The following is a 15,669-nucleotide window of genomic DNA, read 5'->3' as shown; positions in this document are numbered from 1 at the left end:
GCTCAGAGCTCTATAAGCCCAGCTCTATTTTTTATCAGAATAAATATCAAATAGTTAAGATCAAAATGTTTCAGCATCCATTCTAGTATGAATAAAAGTGAAATGCTACGAATATTTTCCTTAAAAGCTTATGCTGGCTTTGGTTTCTGCTGGGATGTAACAATGAGGAAAGAATGTCACTCCTACCCTATCCATCAGAAATAGCTGGCTATACTACAAATCTTAATTTTTCTTGAACCTTAAGAAGTGAAGTTTTAGGCTAATTAGATACCTCCAACCTAAGAAAAGACAGGTGTCTTCAAGAAGAAAGAGAATATAAGCATGGACTTACTAATGACAGCAGAAAGAAGACAGGGCCGGCTGCCATACAAGTAAGAAAGACAAGTTCCATTAAAATTTAATACATTCTTAAAGTCTAAGAGTAGGCCACTATGAGAATATAGAACTTCTGGAAATTTCAGACAGACAGGAAATCTGTACCAACTCATTCTTCTCCATGATTATTTAATAATAAAACAGAGCCCCTCTCCCCACTAGAGTAGCAGAAGCTAAATGATAGGCAATAACAGCCTATCACTGTGGCAGTGACAAGAATAGAGACAAACTATCTCCAAAATACAGGTGCACAGAGAGGGTCTAATGATGAGGGTGGTACAGCAACATTAATAAAAACCGAGTGGCAGACCCCACCCTGAACACAAAGTAATGATGGAGGAATTTGATGTCAGAGATACAGTGAATAAACTCATAGTAACAACACAACCCAAATCTGGCTCAACTTTTTTGTAGAATGACCTAATACCCCACAATGACAGCCTAGCAGAAGATGGGTGTGCCCATTCCAGGCATAAATACTAGTTTCTTGCTCTACTGTTTTACACATACCTGGCATTCAGTGAAAAATTATGAGGCACACACAAACAAAGACAAAACAACCCACTTATAAGAGAAAAAACAATGAACAAAGCCAGAGATGGCCTGTATAATGAGCCATAACATTGCAAATTTAAAATTAGTATGACATGTTAAAAACTCTAGCCAAAAAAGTAGCCAACATGCATGAACAGATGTTGAATTTCATAAGAGATAAAAATGAAGAGTCAAATGGAAAGTCTAGAAACAAATACAAAGAAACAAATGAAGAATGTCCTGAAGTGTCACTTAGGTAGACACAGTACTGAAGGAAAAAAAAAATCAGTATAAACTTGAAAATAGGTCAACAGAAATTACCCAAACTGAAACACAGAGAGAAGGATAGTGGCTGAAACAGGAGAGAGTGTACAAGGGTACTATGATCTGAATGGATTCCCTCCCAAATTAAGCTGTTTCCAATGTGATAGTATTAAGAGGCGGAGCCTTTGAGGTGATTAGGCCACAAAAGCTTCTCCCTCATGAATGAGATCATCCGCCCTTATAAAAGGGTTTAATGGAGGGGTTTGTTCCTCTGTTGCCCTTCCACCACCTCCCACCACATGAGGACACAGCATTCCCCCCGTCAGGAGGATGTAGCCCTCAGATGCCACATGCCAGTCTCTTTACCTTGGACTTCCACCCTCTGGAACTGTGAGAAATTTCTGTTCTTTATAAATTAGCCAGTCTGTGGTATTCTGTTATGGCAGCACAAATGGACTAAGACAACAGGCTATGTACAATATCAAATGGTCTAGCATACACCAGTTGAAATCCCAGGAGGTGAGAGAGAGAATAGGGCAAAATAAATATTTGAAGAAATAGTGGTCAAGAATTTTCCAAAAATACTAATAAAACATCAAATCATAAGTCCCAGAAGCTCAGAGTTTACGACAAGTAAAACACACACACGCACATCATATATAAGGTGCAGAAAAGTAAAAAGAAAAAGAAAATCTTAAAAACAGACATAGAAAAAAGTCACATTACTTAAAGGTAAGTTTACAGAAAGGTAAAATTGACAATAGATTTCTCATTAGAAAGTACTAGAGTAGCTTCGGGGAGGAGCCAAGATGGCCGAATAGGAACAGCTCCGGTCTACAGCTCCCAGCGTGAGCGACTCAGGAGACTGGTGATTTCTGCATTTACATCTGAGCTTTGAAGAGAGCAGTGGTTCTCCCAGCATGCAGCTGGAGATCTGAGAACGGGCAGACTGCCTCCTCCAGTGGGTCCCTGACCCCTGACCCCCGAGCAGCCTAGCTGGGAGGCACCCCCCAGCAGGGGCAGACTGACACCTCACACGGCCGGGTACTCCAACAGACCTGCAGCTGAGGGTCCTGTCTGTTAGAAGGAAAACTAACAAACAGAGGACATCCACACCAAAAACCCATCTGTACATCACCATCATCAAAGACCAAAAGTAGATAAAACCACAAAGATGGGGAAAAAACAGAGCAGAAAAACTGGAAACTCTAAAAAGCAGAGCACCTCTCCTCCTCCAAAGGAATGCAGTACTTCACCAGCAATGGAACAAAGCTGGACGGAGAATGACTTTGACGAGCTGAGAGAAGAAGGCTTCAGACGATCAAATTACTCCGAGCTACGGGAGGATATTCAAACCAAAGGCAAAGAAGTTGAAAACTTTGAAAAAAATTTAGAAGAATGTATAACTAGAATAACCAATACAGAGAAGTGCTTAAAGGAGCTGATGGAGCTGAAAACCAAGGCTCGAGAACTACGTGAAGAATGCAGAAGCCTCAGAAGCCGATGCGATCAAATGGAAGACAGGGTATCAGCGATGGAAGATGACATGAATGAAATGAAGCGAGAAGGGAAGTTTAGAGAAAAAAGAATACAAAGAAATGAGCAAAGCCTCCAAGAAATATGAGACTATGTGAAAAGACCAAATCTACATCTGATTGGTGTACCTGAAAGTGAGAGTGAGAATGGAACCAAGTTGGAAAACACTCTGCAGGATATTATCCAGGAGAACTTCCCCAATCTAGCAAGGCAGGCCAACATTCAGATTCAGGAAATACAGAGAACGCCACAAACATACTCCTCGAGAAGAGCAACTCCAAGACACATAATTGTCAGATTCACCAAAGTTGAAATGAAGGAAAAAATGTTAAGGGCAGCCAGAGAGAAAGGTCAGGTTACCCTCAAAGGGAAGCCCATCAGACTAACAGCAGATCTCTCAGCAGAAACTCTACAAGCCAGAAGAGAGTGGGGGCCAATATTCAACATTCTTAAAGAAAATAATTTTCAACCCAGAATTTCATATCCAGCCAAACTAAGCTTCATAAGTGAAGGAGAAATAAAATACTTTACAGACAAGCAAATGCTGAGAGATTTTGTCACCACCAGGCCTGCCCTACAAGAGCTCCTGAAGGAAGCACTAAACATGGAAAGGCACAACCGGTACCAGCTGCTGCAAAATCATGCCAAAATGTAAAGACCATCAAGACTAGGAAGAGACTGCATCAACTAACGAGCAAAATAACCAGCTAACATCATCATGACAGGATCAAATTCACACATAACAATATTAACTTTAAATGTAAATGGATTAAATGCTCCAATTAAAAGACACAGACTGGCAAATTGGATAAAGAGTCAAGACCCATCAGTGTGCTGTACTCAGGAAACCCATTTCACGTGCAGAGACACACATAGGCTCAAAATAAAAGGATGAAGGAAGATCTACCAAGCAAATGGAAAGCAAAAAAAGGCAGGGGTTGCAATCCTAGTCTCTGATAAAACAGACTTTAAACCAACAAAGATCAAAAGAGACAAAGAAGGCCATTACATAATGATAAAGGGATTAATTCAAGAAGAAGAGCTAACTATCCTAAATATATATGCACCCAATACAGGAGCACCCAGATTCATAAAGCAAGTCCTGAGTGACCTACAAAGAGACTTAGACTCCCACACAATAATAATGGGAGACTTTAACACCCCACTGTCAACATTAGACAGATCAACGAGACAGAAAGTCAACAAGGATACCCAGGAAATGAACTCAGCTCTGCACCAAGCGGACCTAATAGACATCTACAGAACTCTCCACCCCAAGTCAACAGAATATACATTTTTTTCAGCACCACACCACACCTATTCCAAAATTGACCACATACTTGGAAGTAAAGCTCTCCTCAGCAAATGTAAAAGAACAGAAATTATAACAAACTATCTCTCAGATCACAGTGCAATCAAGCTAGAACTCAGGATTAAGAATCTCACTCAAAACCGCTCAACTACATGAAAACTGAACAACCTGCTCCTGAACGATATTGTGTACATAACGAAATGAAGGCAGAAATAAAGATGCTCTTTGAAACCAACGAGAACCAAGACACAACATACCAGAATCTCTGGGATGCATTCAAAGCAGTGTGTAGAGGGAAATTTATAGCACTAAATGCCCACAAGAGAAAGCAGGAAAGATCCAACACTGACACCCTAACATCACAATTAAAAGAACTAGAAAAGCAAGAGCAAACACATTCAAAAGCTAGCAGAAGGCAAGAAATAACTAAAATCAGAGCAGAACTGAAGGAAGTAGAGACACAAAAAACCCTTCAAAAAATTAATGAATCCAGGAGCTTGTTTTTTGAAAGGATCAACAAAATTGATAGACCGCTAGCAAGACTAATAAAGAAAAAAAGAGAGAAGAATCAAATAGATGCAACAAAAAACGATAAAGGGGATATCACCACCAATCCCACAGAAATACAAACTACCATCAGAGAATATTACAAACACCTCTACGCAAATAAACTAGAAAATCTAGAAGAAATGGATAAATTCCTCAACACATACACCCTCCCAAGACTAAACCAGGAAGAAGTTGAATCTCTGAGTAGACCAATAACAGGCTCTGAAATTGCGGCAATAATCAATAGCTTACCAACCAAAAAAAGTCCAGGACCAGATGGATTCCCAGCCGAATTCTACCAGAGGTAAAAGGAGGAACTGGTACCATTCCTTCTGAAACTATTCCAATCAATAGAAAAAGAGGGAATCCTCCCTAACTCATTTTATGAGGCCAGCATCATCCTGATACCAAAGCTGGGCAGAGACACAACCAAAAAAGAGAATTTTAGACCAATATCCTTGATGAACATTGATGCAAAAATCCTCAATAAATTACTGGCAAACCGAATCCAGCAGCACATCAAAAAGCTTATCCACCATGATCAAGTGGGCTTCATCCATGGGATGCAAGGCTGGTTCAATATACGCAAATCAATAAACGTAATCCAGCATATAAACAGAACCAAAGACAAAAACCACATGATTATCTCAATAGATGCAGAAAAGGCCTTTGACAAAATTCAACAACCCTTCATGCTAAAAACTCTCAATAAATTAGGTATTCATAGGACGTATCTCAAAATAATAAGTGCTATCTATGACAAACCCACAGCCAATATCGTACTGAATGGACAAAAATTGGAAGCATTCCCTTTGAAAACTGGCACAAGACAGGGATGCCCTCTCTCACCACTCCTATTCAACATAGCGTTGGAAGTTCTGGCCAGGGAAATTAGGCAGGAGAAGGAAATAATGGGTATTCAATTAGGAAAAGAGGAAGTCAAATTGTCCCTGTTTGCAGACAACATGATGGTATATCTAGAAAACCCCATCGTCTCAGCCCAAAATCTCCTTAAGCTGATAAGCAACTTCACCAAAGTCTCAGGATACAAAATCAATGTACAAAAATCACAAGCATTCTTATACACCAACAACAGACAAACAGAGAGCCAAATCATGAGTGAAATCCCATTCACAATTGCTTCAAAGAGAATAAAATATCTAGGAATCCAACTTACAAGGGATGTGAAGGACCTCTTCAAGGAGAACTATAAACCACTGCTCAAGGAAATAAAAGAGGATACAAACAAATGGAAGAACATTCCATGCTCATGGGTAAGAAGAATCAATATCGTGAAAATGGCCATAATGCCCAAGGTAATTTACAGATTCGATGCCATCCCCATCAAGCTACCAATGACTTTCTTCACAGAATTGGAAAAAACTACTTTAAAGTTCATATGGAACCAAAAAAGAGCCTGCATCGCCAAGTCAATCCTAAGCCAAAAGAACAAAGCTGGAGGCATCACGCTACCTGACTTCAAACTATACTAACAAGGCTACAGTAACCAAAACAGCATGGTACTGGTACCAAAACAGAGATATAGATCAATGGAACAGAACAGAGCCCTCAGAAATAACGCCACATATCTACAACTATCTGATCTTTGACAAACCTGAGAAAAACAAGCAATGGGGAAAGAATTCCCTATTTAATAAATGGTGCTGGGAAAACTGGCTAGCCATATGTAGAAAGCTGAAACTGGATCCCTTCCTTACACCTTATACAAAAATCAATTCAAGATGGATTAAAGACTTAAACGTTAGACCTAAAACCATCAAAACCCTAGAAGAAAACCTAGGCAATACCATTCAGGACATAGGCATGGGCAAGGACTTCATGTCTAAAACACCAAAAGCAATGGCAACAAAAGCCAAAATTGACAAATGGGATCTAATTAAACTCAAGAGCCTCTGCACAGCAAAAGAAAGTACCATCAGAGTGAACAGGCAACCTACAAAATGGGAGAAAATTTTCGCAACCTACTCATCTGACAAAGGGCTAATATCCAGAATCTACAATGAACTCCAACAAATTGACAAGAAAAAAACAAACAACCCCATCAAAAAGTGGGCGAAGGACATGAACAGACACTTCTCAAAAGAAGACATTTATGCAGCCAACAGACACATGAAAAAATGCTCACCATCACTGGCCATCAGAGAAATGCAAATCAAAACCACAATGAGATACCATCTCACACCAGTTAGAATGGCAATCATTAAAAAGTCAGGAAACAACAGGTGCTGGAGAGGATGTGGAGAAAGAGGAACACTTTTACACTGTTGGTGGGACTGTAAACTAGTTCAACCATTGTGGAAGTCAGTGTGGCGATTCCTCCGGGATCTAGATCTAGAAATTCCATTTGACCCAGCCATCCCATTACTGGGTATATACCCAAAGGACTGTAAATCATGCTGCTATAAAGACACATGCACACATATGTTTATTGCGGCATTATTCACAATAGCAAAGACTTGGAACCAACCCAAATGCCCATCAATGATAGGCTGGATTAAGGAAATGTGGCACATATACACCATGGAATACTATACAAAATGATGAGTTCATGTCCTTTGTAGGGACATGGATGAAATTGGAAATCATCATTCTCAGTAAACTATCGCAAGAACAAAAAACCAAACACCGCATATTCTCACTCATAGGTGGGAAGTGAATAATGAGAACACATGGACACAGGAAGGGGAACATCACACTCTGGGGACTGTTGTGGGGTGGGGGGAGGGGGGAGCGATAGCATTGGGAGATATACCTAAAGTATAAAAATAAATGAATAAATAAATAAATAAATAAATAAGTCTTCAAAGGAGAAGCCGAAAGGTACCTTAATTTCACTTTTGGATCTGAGGCTCTCTTCTGAGTCATTTGCAGATCCAGTTTACAGTAGGAAAAGTACAAGTAACAGCAAAAACAGCAACAATAAACTCATTCATTTATGCAAAAAAAAAAAAAAAGAAAGTGCTAGAGTAAGAAGACATGATAGAAGAGGGAGGAAAAATCTAAGGCTGAGTGTGGTGGCTAACGCCTGTAGTCCCAAGCACTTTGGGAGGCTGAGGCGGGTAGATCACTTGAGTCCAGGGGATCAAGACCAGCCTGGGCAACATGGCAAAACCCTCTCTCTACAAAAATTAAAAAAAAAAAAAGAAAATTAGCCAGGCCTGGTAGCATGCGCCTGTAGTTCCAGCTACTTGGGGGGCTGAGGTGGGAGGATCACTTGAGCCCGGGAGGAAAAAATCCTTGCAACTGAGAATTCTATACTCAATGAAAATGGCCTTCAAAACAGAAGGCATATTAAAGACTTTCATACAAAAAAGAAAATTCATTACCAACAACCATGTACTATAAACTGTTCAAGAAAATTCTTCAGGCAGGAAGAAAATGATACAAGTCAGAAACTTGGATTTATACAAAGAATTAAAGATCTTTGAAACTGGTTAAAAGGAAGAGGAACAAAAGGCTTTTTTCCATTTTAATTACTCTAAAAGAAAATTGACTTTTGAAAGCAACAGTAATACACATTTATTGTATATGTTGAGGACATACAAAAGTAAAATCTATAGCAATATAAGCTCAAAGTCTGGGAGGGTGTAGTTGGAAGTATATTGTTGTAAAGTTCTTACACTATTCATGAAGAGGTGGACTATATAAAGGTAGACTGAAATTAATTAGAGATATATACGGCAAATGCTAGCCAATGAGATGAAAAACATTTTTAGAAAGCCAATAGTGGAAATAATATAATGAAACAAATAGTAAGTCAATAGTGGAAATAAAATGGAAATGAAAAATACTTAAAATATATAATAAAAGAAAAAGAAAAGATAGAGTAGAAAACAACAAGATTGTATGTTTTAAACCAACCATAATGGTAATTATATTACAATTATATTGAAATGGTTAATACAAACTAATTATAAAATAAAGATAGATTTAAAAAGAAAAAAACAAGATGCAAATGTATTCGATTGACGATAAGCTCATTTTAATTCTAATGACAAAAAAGGTAAAAATAAGTATATGGGGAAAGATATACTATGCAAAAACACTAATCCAAAAAAAGTTGCAGTGACTGCATTAATGTCACATAATGTGGATTTCAGAACAACGAATATTTTTAAGGAAAAAGTGATATTATATAATGTCAAACGGGTCAATGCACAAAGAAGACATAACAATGCAAATGCAGGGGTGCCTAATGACAAAGATATGACAAGCAAAATGAAAGAGGAGACCTAGAAACAGAAATGGACAAATCCAACATTACAGTTGGAAACTTAAATATTTTTCTCTTCATTTTTCTGTAATAAAACAAATAGAAAGAGAACCAGTAAGTTTATAGAACCTTAGCAAAACTAGCAACCAACTTCTGTGAGCTCACTGGTATTTACAAAAACCACCCAACAGCACCCATTCTTTTGCACAAAGAACATTCAACAAGACAGGTCTCATTCTGGACCATGAAGCAAATCTCAACCTTTGTATCAATCTCAAATCTTTGTATGCAAAATCATACAAACTATGTTCTATGTTACTAAAAAAAATTAATCTAGAAATTGATAACAAAAAGATATTAGAAATTCTCACTTATTTGGAAATTAAGCAGCAGGATTATATGTAACTCATGAATTAAAGAGTAAAAAAGGAAATTAGAAAATATTTTTCTTTGAAATAAAGTAAAATACAATGTAAAAAGGTTTGTGGAAAGCAGCAAAAGCAGTGAGTCAAGGAAAAGGTATAGCCTTAAATACACTGAAGAGAAGAAAGGACCCTCAAAATATGTACAACTACGATATATTGATTTTCAAAAAAGATAAAAATGGGAAAAAAGGAAAAGAAAGGGCTTAAATCAGTTATCTAAACTTACACCATAACAAAAACAAAAAAAGGAGCAAATTAAACCCAAAACAAGCAGAAGGAAGGAAATAAGAAAGATGAGAAGAGAAAAACGAATAAAATTTTTTAAAGAAAAAAATGGAGAAAAAAATCAATTTAGCTAAAAGCTGGGAAAAACTGATACACCTCTAAGCAGAATTACAGAAAAAAAAAGAGGGAGAGGAGATACAATTACAAACACCAATATTTCAACCACTCAGAAGGGATGAACACATTTCTTGAAAAACACTAATTACCGAAGCTTACTCAAGAAGAAATACATAATGTAAACAACTGTCTATCTCAAAGAAATTGAAATAAACTTTCCAAAAAGGAAAATTCCAGGACAAGATGTATTTATAGCAAACTCTACCAATAACTTAAGGAAGAAATATGAATTATCTATAAAATCTTAAAAAACGAGAAAAGGAGCTAACACTTTCCGACTCATTTTGTGAGACCAGCATTACCATGAAACCAAACCTAGATGAAAGAATTACAGTGAATAGAAAACTACAGACCAATATTCCTTATCAACATAATGGCAAAAATTCTCAATAAAATCTTAGAAAATGGAATCAAGCACTGTATACAAAAGATAATACATCACAACCAAGTGGGTTTAAACTAGGAATACAAAGCTGTTCAATATTGGGGGGAAAATCAATATAATTTACTGTATGAACAGTCTTAAAAAGAAAACCACATGAATTATCTTGATAAATGCAGAGAAATCATATAACTCAATATCCATAATACTAAAAACTCTCTGCCAACTAGAAATAAAAGGGAACTTCTTCCCTTTTTTTGAAGTTAAATAATTTAAAAAGTAATTTTATTTTTTAATTTGCATGCCTGTTTATTAAATAAAATTGAAGACAAGGGAACTAGAATAGCCCCAAAAAAATTGAAAAAGAAGAAAGTGAAGCTCATACTGCCTGATTTCAAGACTTTCTATAAAGCAGTAATCAAGAAAGTATGGTATTAACATAGAATAGAAACATAAATCAATGGAACAAAACAGTATCTTACTAAAACAAATATGGTCAATTAGTTTTTTTGCCAAAGGTGCAAAGGAAATATGAGCATGCAGGAATAGTTTTTTCAACAGATGGCACTGGAAAAATTGGATATCAATATGCAAAAATAAAAAAAAAATCCTTCACCCTTATCCTGTATTATAAACAAAAATTAACATAAAATGGATCATAGACTTAAATGTAAATCTTCATAAAATACCTAGGAGAAAACATTTGTGATCTTAGGTTAGGCAGTGATTTGCTATATACAAAACCAAAAGCATGTTCCATTTTTAAAAAATTTAGAAATTAGATTTATCAAAATATAAAACTTCTACTCTTCCAAATATACTGTTAAGAAAATAAATACAACCAATTGACCTAAACAAGGTATTACTGAAAGACATGTCAGAGAATGACATCAACAAGATGGCAGAACAGCCATCAGCCCAATTCTCATCCCAGAAGCACTGATTTCTCAACCATCTGTGGATAAAACTTTCAGGAGCTTCAGGATCTAGATGGGGGGGTTTGTGACACCCTGGTGGAGCCTAAGGCCACGGAAAGCTGCTTTGACAAGGCAGGCCTGTGCCCTGGGGTAGCAGTCCAACCACTTGACGCAGCTGCAAAACCAGAAGCAGTAACTCATTACCCACCATCAGCTCCTTTTCACCCAGTCCCAGAGGGTGACCCATCCACCCAGTACAGAGGGTTCACACCACCCATACCCTCTAGCAGTTACATGCCCACTGATTGTGGACCCGACTGCATACACAAACACAGCCATATGACCAGTGGAACAGAACAGACAGCCCAAAAATAAATCCATGCTAAAGTTTCTGCTATGCAAAATAAGATCTGGAGAATGTTTTTAAAGACATGTCAGATAATGAATCTGTATCTAGAATATGTAAAAAACTCTTGAAAAGGTAAAAAGGTAATTTTAAAAGCAGGCCAAAAAACTGAACAGACATTTCACCAAAGAAGATATACAAATGTCAAATAAGCACATGAAAGAATGTTCAGTATTTAGTCATTAGGAAAATGTCAACTAAAACCATAATCTGATAACACTACCCCACTCATTGATTAAAAATTGTAAAAAAAAAAAAAAAAAAAAGGAAAAAACAGACAACATGGCAAGGATGTGGAACAACTCAAGTTCTCAGGCATTGCGGGTGGTAATGTGAAATGACACAGCCACTTTGAAAAGTTGTTTGGCAGTTTCCTAGGAATTAAGTATGTACTTAACCACACAAATCCTGCTTCATGACTCTTACCCAAGAAAAATGAAAACTTCTGTCCCCACAAAAACTGAATGTTTATAGTGGCCTTTACTCACAAACACTAAAAACTAGTAAAAGCCCAAATGTCCTTCAGCTGGTGAATTCATAAATACACTGTGTTTATCCATACAATGGAATACAGATATAATTCAGCAAGAAAAACAAATTTTTAATACAGATAAGAAAAATGAATTTCAACTGTATGGTGGTGGCAGAATCCAGACTCAAAAGGCCTCATACTGTATGATTCCATTTAATTATCATTCTAGAAAAGGCAAAATTATAGGAACAAAAGGCAGATCAGTGGTGGCCAGGCACTGAAGGTAGGTAAGAGTGATTTGGGGGGACTTTCGAAACTGTTCTAGATCTTGATTTGGTAGGGTACACATTTGTCAAAACACATGAAAATATATACCAAAAAGGGTGAATTTTATATATAAATTATACCTTAATAGAACTGACCAGAAAACACATAGGAATAAACTAAATGCCTCTGAGATTTTTTTCAAGTCTAATGGATCACTATGAATAAACATAGTCTGAGAGATAGAAGCTACACTAACAGAATAAATCTCATATAGGCTCTATCCAAAGCAATAAGTACTGATCCAGTCTAATAATGATGATGATGATGAGGCTAAATTTCATAGCCCTCACATTCCCTTGCTACAAAAAAAAAAATATGCTCATAAGATCTTTTTATCTCCTAAGACCCAAGATCAATCCTCAGCACCCACATGGTCATTTCCATATGGCTTTGTCTGTCTCCTGACTTGACCTACTTTCCCAGGCAACTCTGATCTTTCTTACTCCTCTTTGTTCTCTGGTACTCCCAATCTGTCATCAGCAAAATCCACAGGTATCCTAAACATTTTATGTAAATGCTCTCTTGACCGTCTTGCTGTATCTGAAACCTGAGTTCCTTTGAGGACATTGCTTCTCTTATAGCCTTAGTCGTCTCATGGGGTTGCTGTTTTGTCTCTCAAATCTCTATGCCACAAGGCCAGTAGTTTCAGTAGTTGTCTTTCTTGTGCTTAATGCTCCTTCCAAATCATTGTTCTTCTCATATCAATAGAAACTTCTAGCAATTTGAAAGTAACCTCTGACATCATAGTACCCAATACTCCTCCCTGTTGTGGTCACCTACCGACATCCATCTCATGGGGCATTTCTTGAAGAGTTTAGCTTGTGGCTCCCTCTGTCCCTTAATCACCAGTGTTTTCACAGTTCTTGTGATCTTCATATCCCTGCAGAAAATCCTTCCCCTATCTCAGCTTTTATGTCTCATGATCATCACCTCACCTCCAGTAACCTTGATCCTTCTGCGACTCACTCCCCAGTCATACCTCCAACAACCCTTCCACCTTCTCACTGTCAGCTGATAGCCTCATTTCCCATTTCGTGAAAAACAGAAGCAGTAAGAGAATGTCCTCATTCTCCATCCAGTGGTCTACCCACATAACTGCATGTTTACTGTGTACTGCACCTTCCCCACTGTTCCTTCAGATGAATATGTTTCCATCTAAGCTCAACACTTCCACTTGTGAACTAGTACTCAATCTGGCTCACACAATAAAGGACGTCACTCTTGCAGTTGGCTGCTATCACTGTCGGAATAAACCAACAGTCCAAGAACCATCTGGACACAATCAACTTTCAGTTTCCTCTATGAGGATTACACACTTTATGCACTCTTCCTCTTCATTCAGTCTACCTCCTATCCCATCATCTCCACTCCCTCCTGGCCTGCCAACATGAAACAATTTTAGTGCTTCTTGATTAGGGGTAAATTGTACCTGTAGATGTCTATCTGGTGGCAAGCTGCACCTAAACTCCCACCCCAAAAGGCTACATAAAGCGCAGAGCACAGATTCTTTGGTGAGGTCATAATTTAGCCCCATTTATAAAGCAAGAACTTACTGATTATCTGACCTTAGACTCTGAGCCTCACCCGCCTCTGTGCATCTCAGATACGTTCATGCTTGCTTGGCTTTAGCCAACTGCTCTGACTTGACACATTGCTGCTGTTTATTCTCAGCTGGACCTCTGGCCAGCTAAGTAGACTATGTTCACTTTTTCAAAATAAATCAAGATGCATTATAGCACATGAAGAAATAAAAATTGCAAAAGGAAACATTCAGCAAAAGAAAAAAAGGCATTTATTTATCTCTTTCCAAGAGTCTGCCCATCTAACCCTGTTTCTCAGTTTTATGAACACTCACATAGCCTTGGCAAAAAGACAAGGTCATGCTCAAGAGTACCTTGCTGCATACTTCCCAACTTTAATTCAGGTACCACTGGCCTTAGATAGAAATCTCCCAGCTCAGAGCAGAACAATGATTCTACTCAAACCACTTGTCCTCTCGCCAAGATTACAGGCCTACTCTACTTCATGCACAAAGGATGGGCTCTGTTTTGCTACAGGTGGTTCTGGTAAATAGGATCAAAATGACTGCTGTATTATCAATCAAACCACATAAAGTTGGGGTCAGGGCAGAAAGGACTGGACACCAGTTCTGGATATAACTGACTCATTTAGCAGCATGCCTCTAAAATCCTTTCCCAGGCAACCCATCCCACCCACCTTGGTTCATAAACTGCCCGTGCCACATTTGGTCTCTGGTTTCCCCTCACAAATACTATTTTCCAAACTTACATCTGTTTATTTCTTCTTTACTGCTGCCATGTCCCTTAAATATTTTTCTCATGTCTAAAAACTCCAGAAAAAAATCATTAGCTAAAATTAACTAAGCATATCAATGATTTTAAATATAGGCAGTGTTTTTATTCCTGTGTTATAAATTAGGAATCTCAGGGTCAGGTAATTTAAGTAGCCAAAGGTCATAGAAGTGAAGGTCAGTGCTCAAATATGAATTTGGGGCTCTTACTTGAACCCCTCTTACTTTCCATTAGACCATGCTGCTGCTAGTAGCGGTGAAGGAAGGACACAAGGCATAACAGTCCATGAGGCCAAAGGCAGTAAGAAACAGTATGGAATTGTGTGTGGCACATAGTAGGTACTTATGCTGAAAACAACATTGAGTTTACTCAATGAATATACAATTGATTCCCAGATTCCAAGGGCTTCAAACTCATTCCTACAATCCACAATTTCCTATTTCTCCTCCCTGCTAAGCGGAGCCTGCTGCCATATGGTAACTTTGCCACTAACAGTCTAGCTGCTTCTAACCAGGTCCTGCTTTCCCTTGGCTTCAGCACTCAAAGGTCAACTTGACCTTGCAGGGAAAGTGAGCACGGGGCAAGCACCTCTGAGGACATGGCAGACAGCTGCAGTGTGGCTTTGACATTTACAAGAAATGAAAGCATCTCCATTTAGAAAACTTTTTTAAAGATACAGAAAAAGTAAGTCTAAAAATAGCCAAGATCTAAAGTTCCCCAAATAATAAATATCACGTCCCCATAACCTAAAGGATTCTCTTGATTTCAGTGGAAAAAAACTCTGCTTTTAAGTTTGAGAGACCTTTTTTCTTGCGGAAAACTGGGCAACATATTGTCTGATTGGGTAACTTCTTTGAAGCCTGCCTTTATTAGAAGGAGTTAGCTGTTAGTCTGCTCTTTCCTTGGATCTCAAATATTTTCATTAAAAAAAGCAGTATTTTTAGCATTGCTGATTTATAGTTATCAAAATGCTATGACTGCAGATCATGCACAGTGCATCCATCTGGGCAATTATCTTTTGGTTCTAATGGTTAGAACTGTGGCAGTTTCTGAGTTGTTAGAGTTCAGGTTCAATCCAAAGCATCAATGATGCTCTTCATACTAGACCAGGATCTGCCTCTGTAAGACAGACTCAATTCCCTTCTCTTCTTTTTTTGCAACAACCACAGCCATTACCCCAGCCTCAAATTCAGATCCATTGATTCAGAAGCCCTAAGGAAGG

Source organism: Pongo abelii, chromosome 6 (assembly GCF_028885655.2).
Source record: "Pongo abelii isolate AG06213 chromosome 6, NHGRI_mPonAbe1-v2.0_pri, whole genome shotgun sequence".
NCBI lineage: Eukaryota > Metazoa > Chordata > Mammalia > Primates > Hominidae > Pongo > Pongo abelii.
This window is presented reverse-complemented; position numbering follows the sequence as displayed.